Below are 14,613 nucleotides of genomic sequence, written 5' to 3'. Positions count from 1 at the left end.
CCTAGTGGTTTAGCTCAGTGGATAGAGTGTTGACCTGTGGACTGAAGAGTCCCGGGTTGGATTCTGGTCAAGGGTACATTCCTGGTTTGAGGGCTTGATCCTCACCTGAGGACATGCAGAAGGCAGCTGATCAATGATTCTCTCCCATCATTGATGTTTCTATCTCTCTCTCCCTCTCCCTTTCTCTCTGAAATCCATAAAATCTATACTAATAAAAGGGTCATATGCTAATTAAGCCAGGTTGACCAGACATCTTCCAGTCCTCTGGTCCTCCTTCCAGACAAAGCCACAGTGGCGGGGGCGAGGCAGAGGTGATTAGGGACAATTGGGCCAGCAGGGGAGCAGTTAGCGGTGATCAGGCCAGCAGGGGAGGGCAGTTAGGGGCGATCAGGCCGGCAGACAGAGTGGTTAGGTGCGATCAGGCAGGCAGTCAGGTGAGTGGTTAGGAGCCAGTGGTCCTGGATTGCGAGGAGGATCGGGATTGGGATCGGGCCTAAACCGGCAGTTGGACATCCCCCTAAGGGTTCCGGATTGGAGTGAGTACAGTTTGGGCTGAGGGACCTCTGCCTCCCATGCACAAATTTCATGCACCAGGCCACTAGTGTGTGTGTGTGTGTGTGTGTGTGTGTGTGTGTGTGTGTGTATACCAAACAAAAAAACAGCCATGGTCCATGTGCCCCATAGCCACACTTGAGATTGCCTTCCCCATGGCATTTTTTCCCAGAACAGTTACCCCTCGTCACACAGACGCCTTCCTTGTTTACTGTGCTTTTTCATTCACTCTGTTTCTTCCCACACAACGTATGTCCCACAGGAAAGCAGCCTTTCTGATTTTCCTTCAATGATGTTCCCCACATGCAGAAACACTGTCCCACATCTGGCACACAACCAATATTGCTTCATGAATGCTCAGTGTAGAGCACCTCCTGTGCTAGAGACACGTCTTCATTAATGTGGCCTCAGACCACAGCTGTCCTGTGGCAGCTACAGCACAGCGAGCTCTCACATGGACATCATTGCACCGGCTCTTCCCACAGAGCAGCTCTCCCTGAACCTACAGTAGACTCTGCTTCAGAAATCTCAGGGTTCCCACTGCAGCCAGAACTAGAGGGCAGGGCAAGGAGAGAGGGTGGGCAAGCAGAGCAGAATTCCAACAGAAACTTATCTAAAATGACCAATTACAGGACCCCTCCTCTCTGCTAATTCCAGAACCTGGTTGCTTGGAGAGTTTAGGAAAAGATGGGCAGAGCAGAATTCCAACAGAAACTTATCTAAAATGACCAATTACAGGACCCCTCCTCTCTGCTAATTCCAGAACCTGGTTGCTTGGAGAGTTTAGGAAAAGATGGAAAGAACAATCAGTTCCTAGAAGGAGCCAAGAGCAGCCTGAGACTAAAAATTCATCTCTCCAGACCACAGACTCTTGTGTGCAGGGACCCCTGAGCCTTGTGGGCACAATGACAGACAACTTACCTCTGGCTGATGTGGGTTAGGGGACACTCAAAAGAAGGATGAGACCAAAACTCATAACAAGAACACAAATAGGCATAATCCTCTACACAAACAAAGAAACAACAAATAAAGTCCCAGAAGATGAGGGCATAGGGCAGGACCCAGGCCTGAGCCTAGGCTGACCCGGACACAGGAAGGCCTTGCTGCCCACGGTTTTGGAGATGTTCCTCATTAGGACAGTTTACAAGGCCTGGTGATGTTTGAGTCCCTGTGATGGAAAGTCCTGGTGGGACAAGGTTCTACTCAAGGGAGAAGGACAAAGGAGCAGAGAGGTGACCCAGCTGAAGAGAAACCAGGAACCATCTGGGCACAGCCCTGACCACACTCGGTCCTCACAGCCTCTCCTGTTCCCCCTGCAACAGCCTCAGCGCAGCAAAGAGGCCCTGACAGTTCTCAGTGCTTCGCTTTATTTCTCTCAAATTTTAGGATCTTCTCCTTTAATTTTTTTTTTTAAAAAATGTTTTTATTGATTTTCTGAGAGAGGAAAGAAGAGGGAGAGACAGATTGAAACATCAATGATGAAAGAGAATCATCCATTTGTGTCACTTGCACAATCCAGGTGGGAACTGAGCTAAAATCTGGGCATATGCCCTGAAAGGGAATCCAACCACGACTTCCTGGTTCCTGGGTGGACACTCAACCACTGAGGCACACCAGCTGGGCTGTTCTCCTTTAATGCACTCATCACCCCTTCATGGCAAGAAGTGAAGAAGAATGCATATCCAGACTCTTATTTCAATCAGGCAGTAAGAAGCTGTAGCTGAGCGCACCAGGAAGTAAAAACAGGAATGGGGAGGGCAAGCCCCACCTCTACTGGACAAGGAGGGGGTGCGGTGGATAGGGGTGGGCCAGCCTCCCACCTCCTCACATTCTGCTGATAGGAACACACTATTCAAATGCCGTTTGCAGAAAGAAATCAGATGTTCCTGAATCACAAAGTGGGAGCATGAACAAATCTTCCATCACTCAGCCCCCGACAAGTGCCTCAAGCTGTGGAAGAAAATGATGAAGAACAAATGCAGTTCAGTGGCTGTAAGCAGTGACTCTCAACAGCCCACCTCAGGCTCACTATGTCCCAAAGAATCCCCATCACCCGGTTCTGTCCCCTGGTTACACCAAGGTTTTACCTTTAAAAGCCAAGAGAGATTCATCAGAGCCCCGGGCACTATCGCTGCCTGAGGTAGAACAAAACAGGAAAGGGTTAGAGCCCCCGGAGAGGGGACTAAAAAACGAACTATGGGGGGTGAGGTCCCCCATGTGCTCTCCTATGCACTGTCATAAGGTCTCAGGGGTCACGCCTCTATACTCACTGGCAGCCTGAGCATAGCTCCCTCCTTGTCCACCTGTGGGAAGAAAACATCCTGTGAGAAGACAGGGAAGAGGCAGGGCCATGAGGTCCCTGTTAAAGAGTGGGAATTTTTGAGCACTACTCCCATTCCAGAGAGGCTGTGGACTATGCCCCAGATAGAGTTGTCAGTGCTGACACCAGGCCAGGTTTTGAGATATGGTCTCATGGCCCTTTCCCAGCTGCACCTCACAAAATAGCCTTGCAAGATAGAACACTGTCAGCTTTCTGAAGAACAGGATAACCCTGTGAATAACACGGTCGTCAAGGGCATGACCCTGACATTGCTTGGGAAAAACTGTTTTGTCTTAGGTTGCTTGCTCTGCAAAAACAGGATGTGGTAAATGTGCTTAAAAGTGGTCCTGCACAAAGGTTCAGGGCTGCTCTCTGGACTCGCTGCATGGAGAAAGGCAGAGCAGTCGCTGGCCAGCTAATAAAGGCTCCCCAAATTTTAATTTGGTCTGGACTCCAGTGGTCATTCACTCGCATTCTCTCCACAACCTTTGGAGGCCCCAGTGAGATAACCAGTCTTTGATCCTGTGACTGGAGCCTACCGGGGTCCCCGGACTCTCTGACCCAGGGGGAGATCTCTGAGTGACGTTCCTCAGCCCCAGGACTGGTAGAGGTCAGAGACCCCGCCTGCTAAATTTCCTGATTGACTCTCCGCCTGGATCTGGTTCTTACTGGTAAGAAACTTATTTCTGGTTCTGTGGGTGCCCATCTAGGGTCTCTGGAAGGCTGGACACAGCTCTACTTCCGAGACCAGATCCTGGCGCACTACAGTGCCTGGTGATCCTCAGTTGGTTGTCATTGTCTTTGTTATTCTGTGTTATTGTGGCCTAATTGTCTCTATCATTAGAATGGGTCAGTCTGCTTCATGTTCTGTCTGTACTCCCCTGCAATGTTTTTTGAAAATTTTTCAGGAATTTAAGCAGCGAGCGGATAATTACAGAACCTCCAATAATACTTTTGATTTACAGAAATTTTGTGAGCGGGAATGGCCAACTTTTCCATATCCCAGTGAGTAGCCCCCGGGGGGGTCCACCGATCAAGGGCTGGCATATAACATCCAACATGCCGTTTTCGACAATCCCGGCCACCTGGACCAAATTCCTTATATCCAAATTTGGATAGACATCTTGACTGACAATCCCAAGTGGCTCTGGCACTGCCAAAAACCTCCCCAGAAGAAGGAAAAATTGGGACAGAGACGGAAACGGACTATCCTCCTTACTAAACCTCCCATCACTAAACCTCCTCCTAGAGAGACCAAGGGGAAACCAGTTGTGCCACCACTGCGGGGAGGGTGGGAAGGAGCGAGCGAGGGGGCAGAGGCACGGGAAGGAAATGGGGAAGTGCTGGCCTGGAGGCCCAAGCCGCCGCCCCGCCCAGAGACTGAGAAACAGCCTCCTGTCCTTCCACCACCCCCGAAGGACCCCCTCTTGATGGAACCTCCCCCGTATCCGTCTGCCCCGATTGTGGGTTCCCCTGAAGGCCCAACGAGTCGGCCCCACACCTGCAGCGGGCCTGAGTATAGACCCCATCATTTGGACCCTTCCCCTGATTCCTCAGGGGTCCCGATGCTGCCCCTGCATCAGATAACTCCGGTAGCAGAGGATGGCAGGCCGTTTATGGTTTATGTCCCTTTTACAACTAGCGACCTATATAACTGGAAGAATCAGAACCCCTCGTTCTCTCAGAATCCCCAGGGACTCATCTCTCTTTTGGAGTCTGTATTTTTTACCCATCAGCACACCTGGGATGACTGTCAGCAACTCCTCCAGACTCTGTTCACTTCGGAAGAGAGAGAAAGTGAGAGTGGAGGGGAGAAAACTGGTCCTCGGACCAGATGGTCAGTCAGTGTGGGACCCGGCGTGGCTGGATGCCATTTTTCCACTCTCCCCACCTCCGGGGGACCCCAACTTGGATCGAGGTAAGGAGGCTCTTGATCGGTATTGCCAGACTCTGCTGAGGGGAATCCGAGCAGCTGTGCGGAAGCCCACCAATCTGTCTAAGGTAACTGAAACTGTGCAGGGACCGGATGAATCCTCAGCCACGTTTCTAGAGCACTTGTGTGAAGCCTACAGGCTCTACACCCCCATAGATCCAGAGGCGCCAGAAAACAGGCGGGCAGTTAACATTGCTTTCGTGTCCCAGTTGGCCCCAGACATAAGAAAAAAGTTACAAAAGTTAGAAGGCTTTGAGGGAAAGATGCTGTTGGAATTGGTAGAGGTAGCACAGAAGACGTTCAACAATAGAGAAGACCCCCCGGCGAGCTAACCAAAAAGATGGCACAGGTTTTATTAACCATGAACGAGGGGAAAGGAGACGGGAAGAAAGGAACCCAGAAAGGAAGAGGAGCAAGGCCCGGGGACAAGCGCCCTCGGCGATTGGGGCTGGGGAAGAACCAGTGTGCCTACTGTAAAGGAGAACACCATGGAAAAATGAATGCCCCCAGCGCCCTCAGGGGCGCCCAGGCCGGTGTTAGTCAAAGAAGTGGACTGACGGGGCCAGGGCTCCGTCTTTACTAGCCCCCAGGAGCCCAGGGTCACTTTGCAAGTTGGGGGCAAACGAGTAGATTTCCTTATTGATACCGGAGCCACGTTCTCAGTCCTACAACAAGCGGAAGGTCCGGTGTCTAAGGAATGAACCCCTATTCAAGGAGCTACTGGGAAGACAAAATCATATCAGTGGACTCAGGCCTGAATAACCAATTTAGGGGCTGGGACGGTGACCCACTCGTTCCTAGTGATGCCAGAATGTCCTTACCCCTTAGTAGGATGGGACCTCCTCAGCAAATTACAAGCCACCATCTCATTCCAGGGGGAAGGAGCAAAAGTAGCCCTTAATGCCAGACCTGACACCGTGCTCCTGACGTGTCCGTTAAGTGAGGAATACCTCCTCACCGAGGATCCCGGGGAGACTATGTCGGCCCAAAGCGCCTCACTGCTCCAAGAACTACAGCAAAAGATACCAGGAGTATGGGCTGAAAGCAATCCCCCTGGGTTGGCAACTCACAGGCCCCCGATTGTAGTACAGCTCACCAGTACTGCTATTCCAATATGGGTTAAGCAATACCCAATAAGTCAGAAGGCCAGAAAGGGCATCGCAGTACATATAAAAAGACTGAAGGAGGCCGGGATCTTGGTGCCTTGTCATTCCCCGTGGAATACCCCTTTGCTCCCTGTACAAAAACCTGGGACGGAGGATTTCAGGCCAGTTCAGGATTTAAGAGAAGTAAACAAGAGGGTAGAGACTATACACCCAACAGTACCCAACCCTTATACCCTCCTGAGCCTGTTACCACCGAGTCATCAAATATATACAGTCCTAGACTTAAAGGATGCCTTTTTCTCCTTGCCGCTGGCCCCATCCAGCCAGCCCATTTTGGCATTTGAGTGGACGGACCCTGAAGAAGGGGAATTGGGGCAGCTGACCTGGACCCGGTTGCCCCAGGGATTTAAGAACTCCCCTACTCTGTTTGATGAGGCTCTCAGCCAGGACTTAGGCACGTTCCGGAAAGAACACCCAGAGGTTACCCTACTCCAGTATGTAGACGACCTCCTCCTTGCCGCGGTGACCCAGAGTGAGTGCCAGGAGGCCACTGAGACCCTGTTGAGGACTCTAGACAAATTGGGATACCGGGTGTCCGCTAAGAAAGCCCAACTTTGCACTCCAAAAGCCACTTACCTGGGGTATGAACTCAGCGAAGGAAAGAGAACTTTATCTGCTAGCCGAATACAGGCTATTTTGAAAATCCCGGTCCCCAAAACAAAGAAGCAGGTGCGGGAATTCCTAGGGGCAGTAGGGTATTGCCGCCTTTGGATATTAGGTTTTGCAGAGATGGCAAAACCTCTATACACCTGCACCGGGGGAAAGATCGAAGAAGTAAACTGGACTGAAAATGAAACTAAGGCTTTTCAGGACCTTAAACAAGCCTCAGTCAGTGCACCAGCATTGGCGCTGCCAGACCTCACTAAGCCATTCCAGTTGCATGTGGCAGAGGCCCGGGGAATCGCGAAGGGGGTGCTAACCCAGCTCTTAGGGCCATGGAAAAGACCTGTGGCATATTTATCCAAGAGACTAGACCCTGTAGCTGCAGGATGGCCAGGCTGCCTGAGGGCGGTAGCGGCCACAGCCATACTGGTCAAAGAAGCCTCAAAGCTCACCCTTGGACAGGACTTGCAGGTGGTGGCCCCCCATGCTGTGGAAACCCTTCTGCGAAGCCCACCTGAGTGTTGGCTTTCAAATGCCCGTATTACCCAGTACCAAGTGCTCCTGCTCGACCCTCCGCGGGTGAGTTTTCTGAAGACAGCAGCTCTAAACCCTGCAACCTTGCTGCCGGATGATGATCCTGAAGAGCCCCTCCACAACTGTGCTGAAACCCTGTCCTCGTTGAAAAATCTTTGGGAGGACCTGACTGACCAACCCCTCCGAGACCGGATGAGACTTTGTACACGGATGGGAGCAGCTTCGTGGACGGAGGGACCAGGTACACGGGAGCAGTGGTCGTGACAGCCAATAAGGAAATCTGGGCACAGGCGTTGGGGCACGGGACATCGGTTCAGAAGGCAGAATTAATTGCCCTCACCCAAGCGTTGCGGTGGGCAAAAGGAAAAAGAGTAAACATATATACTGACAGCCGATATGCCTTTGCTACGGTTCATGTCCATGGGGCCCTATATCAGGAAAGGGGACTCCTGACATGGGGTGGGGGGAAGGAAATCAAAAATGTCCTGGAGATCCTCACCCTCCTGGCAGCCCTCTGGCTACCAAAGGCAGTAGCAGTCATACACTGCAAGGGACACCAATCAGCTGACACTCCGGAGGAGCGAGGAAACGCATTTGCAGATAAAACAGCAAAAGAGGCAGCCCAAAAACCAGTGGGCTCTACATATCCTGCCAGCTCTCCTGACAAAGGTTTTCGAAGAGACCCCCGTCTATTCAGAGACTGATAATGAACTGGGAAAGAGACTCCAGGTTAAGGCGGTATCTGGAGGATGGAGAGAATTACCCGACACCAGACTGTTCATTCTGGAGGCCCTGGGAAGGGAACTTGCTGGAAACCAAGATCAACAGGAATTAATATAAATGTGAGAAGTCTGACCTGGACTTCCCTTTGAAATTCACAGGGTGAGTTTCCATTTTATGACCTACTGCTGACTCAATGGCCTAAAGCAAACACCCCCAAAACTTGATAATCTTACTGTTTACTATAAACATTACCATTGATATGTCTGTTTGCATTCCTAAAAGGTAATTGTGTATTCTAGTAAACAAAAGCAGCTGGGTAAAGGAGACTCGGTGGAACTTGACTGCCCTAGTCAAGTTTGCCCTGGCCTCCCCCCATATTAATCAAAATTAATCTTGTCTTGTGTGTATCATTTGTACGTCAGCTCTTTCTCCAAGCCTTTGAACCTGAAAGCTACGCTGGCCGTGGCCTTTCACAGGAAATCATTTCTCAGGTCCATCAGAGCACCCATATAGGGGGAACCAAGCTGGTAGAATTGCTTAAATGAGACTATTATATCCCTAAGCTCTTCCAGGTCTCGAAGGACATTGCAAGGAGATGCCACATCTGTGCACAGGTAAACCCTGGAAAACACTCCCCCTTGGCCCAAGGAACCAGACTCAGAGGAAGAAGTCCTGGAGAACATTGGGAAGTAGACTTTATAGAATTGCGCCCAGGGCAGGGAGAATATCGATACCTGCTGGTTTTTATTGACACGTTCTCCTGCTGGCCAGAAGCTCACCCTACCAAACCTGAAGCAGCACATATAGTAGTTAAGAAATTAGTCTCAGAAATTACCCCCAGGTTTGACCTACCTGTTGCGATGGGGTCCGACAATGGCCTGGCATTCATTGCCCACATCACTCAACTATTGGCAAACATGTTAGGCATAAGTTGGAAATTACACTGTATCTATAGACCTCAGAGTTCAGGCAGGTAGAGAGGATGAATCGGACCCTAACGGAAACCTTAACAAAATTAAAACTGAAAACTGGCGAAAACTGGGTAAGCCTCCTTCCTTTTGCCCTACTCCGGGCCCGTTGTACCCCTTACGTAAAGGGCCTTACCCCCTTTGAGATTCTGTTTGGCCGACCCCCACCGCTGCTTCCCAAGCTAGGGGAAAAAGTGTTGGCATCCCTTTCTAATCACAACCTCCTAAAGTACCTACAGGCCTTACAGTTGAGTTCCAGACTTAACTACCAGCTGGTCTGAGAGGCTCATCGAGACCCATCCCCTGGGACTACACCTGCACCACCTGCATTTCAACCAGGAGACCTAGTGTGGGTGCGGAAGCACGAGCCATCATCCTTGGAGGCCATGTGGACTGGATCCTTCACTGTTGTCCTCAACACCCCATCAGCGGTGAAGGTTACGGGAAAAAAAGTACTGGATACATCGAACTCAAATCAAGAAGGCGGAATCAGAGGACCAGCTGGGGAGGTAGACCATCCAGCGCACCAAGGACCCCCTGAAAATCCGACTCCGAAGGCAGTCCTCCTGATCCTGATGTGCCTGTGGCCCGTCACAGTGAGTAATCCTCACCTGAGGGCTAATTACACATGGGAACTGAACTGGGCTGTGGATGGGACTGTTACAGGTCATACCACGACTCCAGGGCCCCCCTCAATAGAGGCTGACTTATGCCGATTATTTGGGGAAACTTGGAGAAAGCCAGAAAGCAATACCCCCTACATTTCCCCAGCAGCACATGGGGCATATCATGTAGGGACGGGTTATGGGTGTGGCACCCTCCACTTAGAACGAGGACTTTGGTGAACTCAGCATTATGTCTGCCCAGCTGAAGGTAGCCCTGAATGTGGAACTGATGGGGACTATTACTGTGCCCAATGGGGTTGTGAAACTATGGCACTGTGGACTAACAGAGATCCCACCATCCGGTTCAAGAGAATAGTCCGCTCAGGGGCCCCTTCCAAAAACTGTATGGTAGGAGACTGCAATCCCGTTGTTATCACGCCCCTAAACTGGCGGGAGAGTTACTGGGATGCAGGAAAAACTTGGGGACTGAGACTGTATGTAGCTGGGAGGGATCCTGGGGTCCTCTTCACCCTCCAGAGAACCCAATAGACCCCAAGGAAAAACCCCATCATGCTTTTAAGACCCTTAGACCAGGGGCTGCCTCCAGTACAGCCACTTAGGCCCTGTCCCACACCACCACCTCCTACCCGGAACAATACTGAATTAACTCCTTTGGCCAAGGTGACGATGGCCTTTGTTCCTAAGACTCATACTACCAAACCAGGCCGGAGACCTATCCTGGACACTCTGGATGCAGTTTTTAACTTTTTAAATCAGACCTCCCCAAATGCCACCAGAGACTGTTGGTTGTGTTTAAACCCAGAACCCACCTACTACGTTGGGATAGGGGCAAATGCCACTGTTGGTTCAGATTCATCAGACATTAAAAATGTTTCAATTGCAAACCCCCCACAAGGAGTGTGCAGGTGGGGGCAAACCCCAAAATTAACCCTTGGGGATTTCCAGGGACGAGGAACTTGTGTTATGTCCTCAGAGTTTGATTTATCAAAATCCCCTTATGGTGAATCCTGTTCCTCAGTACTGAGGTTTGGTCAGGACAATGAAGAGGCAGACCGGTACCTAGTGGCCCCTGAAGGTACCTGGTTCGCGTGCACCACAGGAATCAACCCTTGTACCTCTCCTCTGACACTGATGCACCCACGCAAGCCTTCCTTATTCATCTTAGCTCATATCCTACCCCAGGTATATTACTATTCTGGGGAGGGTCTAGCTAGCCCCTGGGCGAGTTCATAGAGCCCCGGTAATTGTCCCCCTGCTTGTCGGTCTGGGAATAGCCAGATCAGCTGAAATAGGCACTGCAGGCACTGGTCACGGGGGACAAAAACTTTAAGGAACTTAGCAGCCAAGTAGATTTAGACTTAAGCACCCTAGAGGAGAATGTAAACCGCCTAGAGGATTCCCTCAGTTCCTTAGCAGAAGTAGTCTTACAAAATAGAAGGAGTTAGGAGGACTCTGTATGGCCTTAGGAGAAACTTGCTGTTTTTACACCAACCATTCCAGGGTCATCAGAGAAAGCCTAAGTCAACTCAGAAAAATACTCCAAGATAGAGAGGAAAGGCAAAGGACTGAGGGAAACTGGTATGAAAATCTATTCTCTTGGTCCCCATGACTAACAACACTCCTAACATCTCTAGCAGGACCTTTAATCTTATTGTTAATAGCCACAACATTTGGACCTTGTTTAATAAATAGTCTCACCAACTATGTACAAAGGCGAATACAGGCAGTAAAGCTGATGGTCCTGCCCGCTCACTATCATCATGTCTGCACTGATGATGAAGAAACAATGATTTGATTCTCCCATAAAACCAGTGGGGAATGTTAGAGTGGGAATTTTTGAGCACTACTCCCATTCCAGAGAGGCTGTGGACTATGCCCCAGATAGAGTTGTCAGTGCTGACACCAGGCCTTGAATTATGGTCTCATGGCCCCTTCCCAGCTGCACCTCACAAAATAGCCTTGCAAGATAGAACACTGTCAGCTTTCTGAAGAACAGGATAACCCTGTGAATAACATGGTCGTCAATGGCATGACCCTAACGTTGCTTGGGAAAAACTGTTTTGTCTTGGGTTGCTTACTCTGCAAAAACAGGATGTGGTAAATGTGCTTAAAAGTGGTCCTGCACAAAGGTTCGGGGCTGCTCTCTGGACTCCCTGCGTGGAGAAAGGCAGAGCAGTCGCCGGCCAGCTAATAAAGGCTCCCCAAATTTTAATTTGGTCTGGACTCCAGTGGTCAGTCACTTGTGTTCACTCCACAACAGTCCCAAAGGAACTCATAGCCCTGGAGCCCAGAGAAGTTTCCAGAACTGTGACTACAGACCCAGGGCAGGATCAGGAAACTACACCTGTGGGGACTGGACCAACCATCCTCCCTGGGGTCTGTCCTCAGCAGGGACCTTCCACTCTGACCTGGGAGTGCTGGGAACCAGGCCCCCTCACTAGAATCATCAAGATGATAAATCTGTCCCTCATTTTCACACGTGTCTTACTAAAGAGTGAGTGTCAGCAAATAGGGCCCCACAGTGGCCAACCACACGTGTGGGGATGGTACTTGCCATTAATGAAGCAGAACACACTTCTACCTGGGCTTGTAACCCCCAGTGAGACAAGAAACTCAGGCCCCACCCCTTCCCTACCTGAGCGCTTCCTCCTCCTCCACATCAAAGCTCCAGTGACCACAGCTCCAAGGATGACCAGGCCCACAAGGAAGCCCACTGAGGGGATGGTGGCCCAAGGAGACGGCTCTGGGAAGGGAAGGGAAGGGGAGGTGAGGGCCCTGCCCCCCAGGCCTCAGCCCCGACCCCACTGAAGTCCTCCACAGGCCCCTGCTTCCCTGAGACGGGGCTCTCTGCCCAGGCCCCTCCTCATCCCATCTCAGAATCAGGGGCTCAGGCAGCCCCTCGTGCTGCACATGGCACATGTATCTCTGCTCCTCTCCAGGGGCCACCACCAGGGCCGCCCACTTCTGGAAGGTCCCATCCCCCGCAGGCCGGGTCTCCACAAGCTCCATGTCCTGGGTCTGCTCCTCCCCATCATGCTGCCAGGTCAGGCTGATCTCCGCAGGGTAGAAGCCCAAGGCCCAGCACCTCAGGGTGACCTCACGGTCAGAGATGGGGTGGTGGGTCATGTGTGTCTTTGGAGGGTCTGAGGAGAAGGGTGAGGAAATTCAGGAACTTGGCATTGTCAGGGGACCCTCCAGCAGCACTCATGTGACCACCTGAGAGTGGGCAGGGCACCTGGGGTGGGCGAGGGAGCACACAAGCACCACCAGCCTGGACATTGGCATCTGGGGATGATCTCTAATCTTCAGAAAGTTCTAGTCAGAGTGACACAGCCCAGGGTGGGAGGCAGGTCTCAGGGGGAGAAACGGATTTCTGGTCCTGTCCTGGGTCAAGGCCAAATGACTCAGAAAAGTCCGTGTCAGACCTCAAATACACTTGGTGAGGAGCAGGGAGCAAGCCTTGAGAGAGCAAATCCCCCATGGGTCCCAGAGCCAGTGCAGGGTCAATGGGAACCGCTGATCAGTTATTTCAGACTTGGTCTCCCCTCTAATTATCCCTGAGAAACTGCACCCCTAAGTGTCCCTGAGAGAAGGGTGGGAGTCACTGGATCTGAAAAGCCAGCGGACTCAGTCTCCTGGCCCAAAGGAGGGGTATTTTGACACTGATCTCTCTTCCTGTGTCCTTGTTGAGGCCCAGCCCCAGGGGAGATGAAGGAGGCTCCTGGCCCCTGGTACCTGCGCGCTGCAGGGCCTCCTTCCCTTTCTCCAGGAATCTGTGCAGCCACTCTATGCACTCCTCCTGCAGGAGGTTCCTGAATCGCTCAGCCTCACCGACCGCCTCCCACTTGCGCTTGGTGATCTGAGCTGGGGTGTTGGCCGCGGTCCAGGAGCGCAGGTCCTGGTTCAGGGCGATGTAGTCCATGCCATTTAGTAGGCGGACTGGTAATAACCACGGAGGAGGCGCCCGTCCGGTCCTATGTCACAGCCATACATCCACTGGTAGGTGTGAGACCCTGACCGGCCCCGAGGTCAGTGTCGCCCACTGAGCCGCGCCCCCGCCCCATCCGCGGGGATTAAACAGAAACTGAAAGCAAAACCGGGTCCAGGTCCCAGCGGGCTCCTCCCGGGTGTGTGTAGCGGGGGAGGGTGGTTGGGGTGAAACTCGCACTCAGACACTCGGGACGACCCCAGCCCGCGTGGCTCACCGTCCTCGCTCTGGTTGTAGCAGCACAGGGCGGTCTGCAGGTCCACTCGTAAAGCCTGTGCATTGACCTTGGCGGTCCGCGTGCTCAGGTCCCAATTGCCCGGCTCCTCCTGCTCCATCCACGGTGCCCGCGGCTAGGCCCTCTGATTCTCGGAGTCGCTGTCGAACATCTCGAACCGCATATTGTCCACGTAGCCGACTTCCAGGTACCGGGCCTCCCCGCCGCGGGGCAGGGACACGGCGGTGTAGAAATATCTCAGGGAGTGGGGGCCTGGGGCCGCAACGGAAGGGCTGACACTCGCGACCCTCCTCCGGGCGCAGGTTCGGGGTCCGGGGTCGGAGGGACAGGAGAGGGGAAGAGGCCCGGGAGACGAAACAGGGGCAGCGGGACAGAGAAGATAAGGCTTAGGACGTGGTGGGGGTCGGGGGTCCGGGCGGGGGTGGTGGAGACGCGCCCAACTCGGGGTCCTGCGCCCCCGCAGGTTTCCCTCGCTCATTCCCGCAGAAGCCGTTCCCTCCCGACCCCGCACTCACGCACCCAGGTCTCTGTCAGGGCCAGGGGCCCCCAGAGCAGCAGGAGGGCTGGGGACTCCATGACCAGCATCCTAGCTCTCTGCAGTCTGAGTCCCAATGAGGCCCTGGAAGCATTGTACCAGGAGCAGCGGTGACGCTGATTGGCTTCTCTAGGAACTTCACACCAATGGGAGTGAGAACTCGGCCCGCGTCACGAGTATCCAGGTAGGAGGGCCCTACACAGGTTGTGAGAGGGAGAATTGAAACTGCAGGGAGATGGGGAGTTTCAGGCTTCAGACTCCGCCCTGGGGCTGAGACCCTGAGACCAGGCCTGGGACCTGGGACGTTGCCCTGACCTCTGCCTCCCACCTTCACCTCTGCCCCTGGACACTTGTAGAGGAAAACTCACTCTGGGAACTTGAAACAGCCCCTGACCACACTCCGTGCTCACAATCCCTCCTGTTCCCACCA

At 52.5% G+C, this 14,613-nt stretch overlaps 1 pseudogene across 1 annotated transcript; it reads right to left on the bottom strand.

The window, feature by feature from the left end:
- Positions 1–1,964: 1,964 nt before the first annotated feature.
- On the bottom strand, positions 1,965–14,216 carry LOC308247439 (saoe class I histocompatibility antigen, A alpha chain-like; annotated as a pseudogene). The gene is made up of 6 exons: positions 13,631–14,216; positions 13,161–13,438; positions 12,061–12,568; positions 2,823–2,855; positions 2,640–2,687; positions 1,965–2,502 (listed from the first exon to the last, which is right to left on the bottom strand). The product of its transcript is annotated as a saoe class I histocompatibility antigen, A alpha chain-like (transcript).
- Between the last annotated feature and the right edge of the window lie 397 nt (positions 14,217–14,613).

Source organism: Plecotus auritus (assembly GCF_963455305.1).
Source record: "Plecotus auritus genome assembly, chromosome: 4".
Taxonomy (NCBI): Eukaryota; Metazoa; Chordata; class Mammalia; order Chiroptera; family Vespertilionidae; genus Plecotus; species Plecotus auritus.
This window is presented reverse-complemented; position numbering and strand designations above follow the sequence as displayed.